We start from the raw sequence: 6,746 nt of genomic DNA, 5'->3' as shown, positions 1-6,746 counted from the left end.
AAAGAATATTGATTGTGATTAAGAATCTTAGAAGACCTCCATCATCAAAATAAAAGAAACATTTTCAAGGCAAGGGTCTTTAAGATCCTATAATGGAATCTTCAAAAGAAGGTTCATGAACCAAAGCAGATGTCTCATCGAGAATCCCATTCATGGGATTCAAGAAAACGATGATATGTAGGCAAGCTAATATGAAGCAAGAAGGGCCACACCAAGGACAACCAAATGAAGCTAAGATGATCAAAGGAGAATAAAGATGAGGTATGTATGCATCAAAGTTTAGTCATGTTATAATTTGTATATTATTGAGTCATGGGAATAGTTATATAACATGATCAAGTATGAAAGAATCTCTTTCACCAAGGACATGCTCGAAGGCATGTAATACATTGCAATGAAGGTCAAAAAAATAATATGCTTACATAAGGAGTATAAGATTGCTTACTATGAAGAAAGAAGAAATGTTGACTAGTCTAGGAAGTAAGAAATGAAGAAATTCTCTCGCAAGAAGCATAATATGGTTGACCCATATATCTAAGAAGGAAAAAATGAAGAAAGAGATCAATCATGTGAAGAACACCATGATCAAAGAGAATCAATATCTGATAAGATACTTTGAAGATATCTCCCGAAATAAGGTAGGAAAACTCTGACAAAGGTAGGAATGACCCTTGACACCGATGAAGGCCTTGGAGATATAAAAATACAGATAATTGATTCTACTCTATGAAGATGTCATGATGAAGAAGCCATCCACCAAAAAAAAAAGGAATGTTGAAGCAATATCAGGATGAAGTCATGATGGGCTACTAGATTGAAGCATGCAAACAAACAAGTACAATGACATCCATGAGAAGAGTACTCTGAAGCATGGAAGATATGAGAAAAGAGTATCCAGATGAAGATAAAACCTAATGTATCACATGAAATCCACTTCCACAAAGGAAGTAATGACATGACAAACCAGGAAGGAAAGTGATTGATAGATGGTGCCCTACCTAGAAAAATTTCGAACAAAGACTTCATGACATCAAGGAGCTGAGGCAGTTGAAGGACCCACGAAGAAGAAGTTGTTGATGAATGAAAGAGTCACTAGTTAAGAGGGAGCTCTAACAAGTACCTGATCAAGAGGGATTTTTGGATCACCCTTGGTTACAAAGGAGTGACAACTGTGTTTTTCCATTTCATGGGTCATGCACTAGACCAGGACTAACAACCATAAGTCACGATGAAGGACATGAGTGGAAATGTAGACACAAGATAGACACAACATTCTTGTCTTCTCTTGGGAATAAATAATGGGAGGATTAGGTAATCATATGGCATCTAATACTCTTTGAGGATGTGTAGGGAATCTAAGACAAAAGTAGGCAAGAGGATTGCTATTCTTTGAGGGTTGGGAACCCAAGATAACAATAGTCCTAGAAGGTCATACTCAGAAGACACCCAGGTGGGTATGTACCTTGAGAGACAATGATGAAGGTTTCTATAAATCATTGGTCTCACCAGCATTGTAGCTCATGATCTCATGAAGAGATGAAACCATTAGTCAAGGCCTTGCACTATGAAAATGTTGATGAATATGATTCTATAACGGATGGATTGCAAATCCAATTTCTCTTATGTGAATTCTTCAAGATTTATAATATCCAAACACCTTGTAATGTTGTATGAATACCTCCCTAGTTAAGAGGGAGTGTTGAAGGAAATGTAACTAGGTTCGGTCTTCATAAATGTACTTTTGATATTTATATTATTCAAGAAAAGAAATATTATCTTATAATATATGTCAATGAGGTTCTTGCTCATTGAAATAGGTCTAGCACTAATTAAAGTGCTATAGGTGAGTCAAATAGTAAAAAGAAAAGGTTTAAGACCTTAAGGGCATGTTACACCTTGTATGTGTATGTATTATGGTCAGGAGAATACCTCCAAGCAAAGTCACAAGCCTCCTCCAAGCAACGACATCGTAAAAGGAAGAAATCCAAAGCATAAAATTCAAGTTAGAATCAAGTCATCTATTCATCCTCAAGTCGGCCCAAAAGAAGGAGAAAACATCTATATATAAGGGTCATTACACCTCTCCAAGACAATGCAAATCATCTTTTAAATCAATGAGTAAGGGAAGCCGAGAAAGGAGGGAAATAAGACGAGTTTAAGGAGACTCTCATGCAGTGAAGAAGGAGAAGACAAGACCGAACGTTAGAGGGATTTTCTAAGCGTCAAACAAAGTCACACGTGCGAAGGAAGGAGACCTCTTTATGGTCATAACAACATTAGTACATCAATCCCATACTTATCATTGTTTGGGCTAGAAATTAAGGTCTATAAGGCCTCTCTCTAAGAGCGAAGAAGAGAACCTCACAAACGAAGGAAGAAAGAATAAGGCCGAGGAGAAGAGGACTATTTATAAGGCTAGAAACACTCACACATGGGGAAAAGGAGGGTATGTCTGCGGAATAGCAACTGCTAGTGAAAATTCCATGAAATATCATTTTTTGGGTGAGAAATCAAGTCTACAAGGACTCCCAAGTCTAGCAAAGGAGCCTATGTCTATAGAAAAGGTGAAAGGACCCTAATTCACTAAGGGTACCCTCCACACATAAGAAAACTAGGGTAGTAGAATAGCGGTATAGTCATACACCCATACATCAAGAAGGATCTCACTTGGTCAAATAATAAGTCTACTTGAGCAAGGGATAGAAGAGGAACACTTCATCTAGAAGGATCAATCAAATAAGGTCTATCTCTGTACAAGAAACCAAGAAGGAGGACGAAGTGTTGGGAGGGAAAAGTTATGGAAGAAGGAAACCTATGTGATAAGAAACAAAGTGAATAAAAAAGAAAGAACTTGACCTGTGCTTGGAGGATATTCTTGTCAGGGGTCTAGGGTTTGGCATTAATCAATAGAATCTTCAATAAGATAAATTCACGAAAGGGTTTTCCTCTCAAGAGAAGAGAGGTTTTGGCCTTGACAGAGAGGAAACATCTTGTGTTCTTGTTCTTATGTTTTGGTAGCAGTTTGATGAAGCACACACACATGCATTAATAATAAGATGAAGACCATTAAGCTAATAAGAAAAGTAAAAAGACTCCAAAAATTGTTATAAAGTAACGAGGAATCACACTACAACTAAATTTCCCTAGATTCTTCAACAAAATCATCCAAAAAAAATAAAATTGAATCAATTGTGTCTATAACTGTTCACTGGGGAAAATTGTGATGATACTAACTCTGCTACTGAGCCTCCTGCTCTATTATAAATACTTCTCTATAATCCTTAGTATCTAACTAACATTGATCCTTCTATTACTAAATATTGTGTGCCCTTGTAGCAAGGTAATGATCCATGAGACAAAAATAACATATCAATAGATCAAGGGGTTCTTCGGCAACATTTCGAGCCTAGCCAAGAAGGAGTAGCAGCATGTTGTGAAGGAACCTAAGATGGAAGCATAGCCAAACTCCGTTGAATTTATTTCCATCGAGCTTCCAGCTCCCCTAGGATGGAAGAAACAGAATGAGTCGAGGCACGTGCGAGGTCGCCTCTTTGAATTTCCAGGGTTTATCGAGATGGGTTCTAGAAGTAGTTCTCCCTACTGGTGCCACGCTTGCAATCGTATATCAAGATTATCAGCTAGAGACCCTACCCTTTGTCCCACCTGTGGTGGAGGGTTTCTCTTGAACAAACCCCTTTGAGGGCTTATTAATGGAGGACAAAGAGAGGCCTTCTGGGGCTGACCTCATGGCCGCCTTGCTTAGCCGGCTAGACAACCGAGGAATCAATGAAGGCGATGACCACATCCATGACCATATGTTCTACAGTCACCTTCTGATTCTCAGATGGGGCCTGATGGGGGCTAAGGGCCACATGGAGTTAATTTTGGGTGGCGATACAGAAAAAGAACGTAGGGCCTTGCCTGCAAACTTTGGGGAATATTTCATGGGCTCTGGGTTAGAACAACTCATAGAACAGTTGTCTCAGAATGATAGATGTGGCCCTACTCCTACCCCAAGTGCAACTGTGGATGCAATGCCCATGATTAAGATCAATACTCAACATCTAGTTAACAATTCGCACTGCCCTATTTGCAAGGACTTGTTCAAGGTCAGCGGCGAAGCTAGGGAGATGCCCTGCAAGCACATTTACCATTCAGATTGCATACTTCCCTAGCTGGCTCAACACAATATGTGTTCTTCCTGTCGCCATGGATTTTCAGGTAGCATTCCTGTTGGCACACAAGCTAGATCTTCATTTAGGCCCAGTAGTGCCACCTCATACCCCTCCGCACCTTCAACATTTGGCGGCCAAGGAAGCACATCCGACGATTATTTCCTTGAACCCTCTACAACCATCGGCTACCAACATTGCTCAACAGTCCACTGATTCATGAACAAGTGCATGGACATGCATCAACGAGTCCCGCTATATGGACTGTCTGCGGAGACACCCATTGCATGACCTAGAAACCTCCAGATGGAAGCAGAATCCCTGGTAAACTCTCAGCGATATCAAATTTTTATTAAAACCCCTTTGGGGATATCTATCTTGGTTTGGGTTCTTGCAACAAACTCTGTTTTACATTTGAAGAATCACATTTTCCACCATATTGGAGATCTTGTCGGATCTCTACATCTAATATATGGGCATAGAGCTCTCCAGGACACCAAACCTCTCATGGAATATAATATTATATCTGCATCTACAATAATACTCCATATGAGATCGAGAGGTGGCACAACAATAGCCTACAGTAAAACAAAACAAACAGGAGGTCGCATAGAGATTAGTTCAACAAAAAATATAGAAACACAATAGAAGCACAAAAATGTAGGGCTTTCTTTCAAGAACATCCTCCAAGGGAAAAATACTCCTACAGCGAGATGAAGGCAAGTTGGAACTGAACCTAGCCCATATATTATGGAGCAATTAAATTATACCTCAGAATTAAACATAGATATACCAGAAACAAATGAACATTGTAATAGTTTTGAAAAACAAGCTATTATCTATAGATTCAACTGTTTTTGGCCAAAACCTGTCAAGCTTTTCCAATGGATTTTCACAAACTGGACTACTCACTATGAAATTCATCTTTGTTCCAAGGGTTTCTTCATTGTAAATTTCCCTTCAACAGAGGCCAGAGACATTATATTATAGGAAGGACCATGGTTATGGGGATCCAAAGGCCTCTTCATCACATCATGGTTTCCAAAATTTGAAGCAAATACTATGGTTGTATCCAGGATGCCTGTATGGGTCCATTTACACAATCTCATATTACATCTTTGGAACCAACAAGTCCTTGCAAGTATTGGCAACACCATTGGGAGATAAATTAAAATGGACTCACAAAGGCTTGAGGAAAGAATTTTCACTTTCGCACGAATTTGTGTGGAAGCAGATCTCAGCAAAGGCATGATAGACCGCATACAATTGAAACACAAACAAAGGTGCTAGACGCAAATACTAGATTATGAAAATACAACATTTAGATGCAGAATTTGCCGGCGAACTGGACATCTACAAAATACGTGCCCTGAATCCAAAAAATATACCCGAAGAAAGAAAAAAGCAGGGAAGCAATTCAAGGGATGGCAATTTCTGCCACCATTGTCAGATGAGGAGGAGGAAGCTGATGTGGAACATCCCATATCCATTGAGAACAATTAGATGGACAAAGACCCAGAAGAACAGGTAACAAATCCACAATAGCCGATGGACTCACAACTAGCAAAAATACCAGATACAGTGGATACTAGTGGCTGACAGAGACTACATACATCAGACAATTCTAATTCTGATAAGGAAAACCCTCAACCTGTCGCTGACACTTCACTTGCACTTGTATCTTCGATATCGACTCAAGGGGAGTGACAAAAGGTTGAGAAGAAAAAAGGGAGAAAAGCATGACCTTTCTCCCCATCTGTACAATATTTTTTTTGCTTTCTATGAACATCTGATTAGCAGTGTTTGACTTGCTGATGAATGTGTCTCGCATCTACAACATTTAGTTTTGTTTTCGTTAATAAAATTATGATTTTTCTTTCGGAAAAAAATATCAATAGATCTTGCCGAATTTTGGAACTCTTGGGACTATTTCTTCACATCACCCCACCTCTCACCTAGAGGTATGGTTGCATGTGCTCCCTCTTCCCACTTGGTTCAAAATTTCCCCCTATTGGAAGTCTCTCCTTGTGTGGATTTCTCCTCTCAGTCTCCTCTCTGCTTCTCCAATTGTGGTTGCTCCATAACTTGCTAAGGCTTCTTCTAAGGCTACATGTTGAGAAGTAATTCATGCTCCCTCTCAACCACCAAGTCGCTAACCTTTTCCTTTCTCCTCAAGGATTTGCATGCATCTTGTACCTCAAGTGCATACAAGTTCTTGACTCACACATCAATCTGTTTCACCTGTCTCATGGCGGTGTGTCTAAGGAAAACCTTTCCTATGCTAAAAATCACATCATAGCCACGGTCATCCAATATCGTGACAGAAACAAGAGTATTCTTTAGTCCTATAACATACATCACATCTATGAATCTGAGAGGAGAGCTAGACTCCCTCTAAAAAGTAACAGTATTCATGTTGGTCACACTATACCTCCCATAATCTCCAAACTCTATGTTCTTCTTGAGGTCCTTCTCCTCTAAGTCACTGAAGACATCTCCATTCCCCATCATATGGAATGAGGCACCACTGTCGAGATACCACACGATTCTCATTACAGTGCTTTCTATGCATGA

The 6,746-nt window shown here is 39.5% G+C and overlaps 1 pseudogene; it reads left to right on the top strand.

Annotated features, from left to right (window-relative positions):
• Window positions 1–3,574: 3,574 nt before the first annotated feature.
• On the top strand, window positions 3,575–4,388 carry LOC149258516 (E3 ubiquitin-protein ligase RZF1-like; annotated as a pseudogene).
• The last annotated feature ends 2,358 nt before the right edge of the window (window positions 4,389–6,746 follow it).

The sequence above is a fragment of the Pinus tabuliformis genome, chromosome 6, assembly GCF_031772625.1.
Source record: "Pinus tabuliformis cultivar Carrire ecotype Pingquan chromosome 6, CPIR1, whole genome shotgun sequence".
NCBI classification, from domain to species: Eukaryota; Viridiplantae; Streptophyta; class Pinopsida; order Pinales; family Pinaceae; genus Pinus; species Pinus tabuliformis.
Note: the sequence above shows the minus strand (reverse complement) of the source record. Positions and strands in the feature narration are given on the sequence as shown.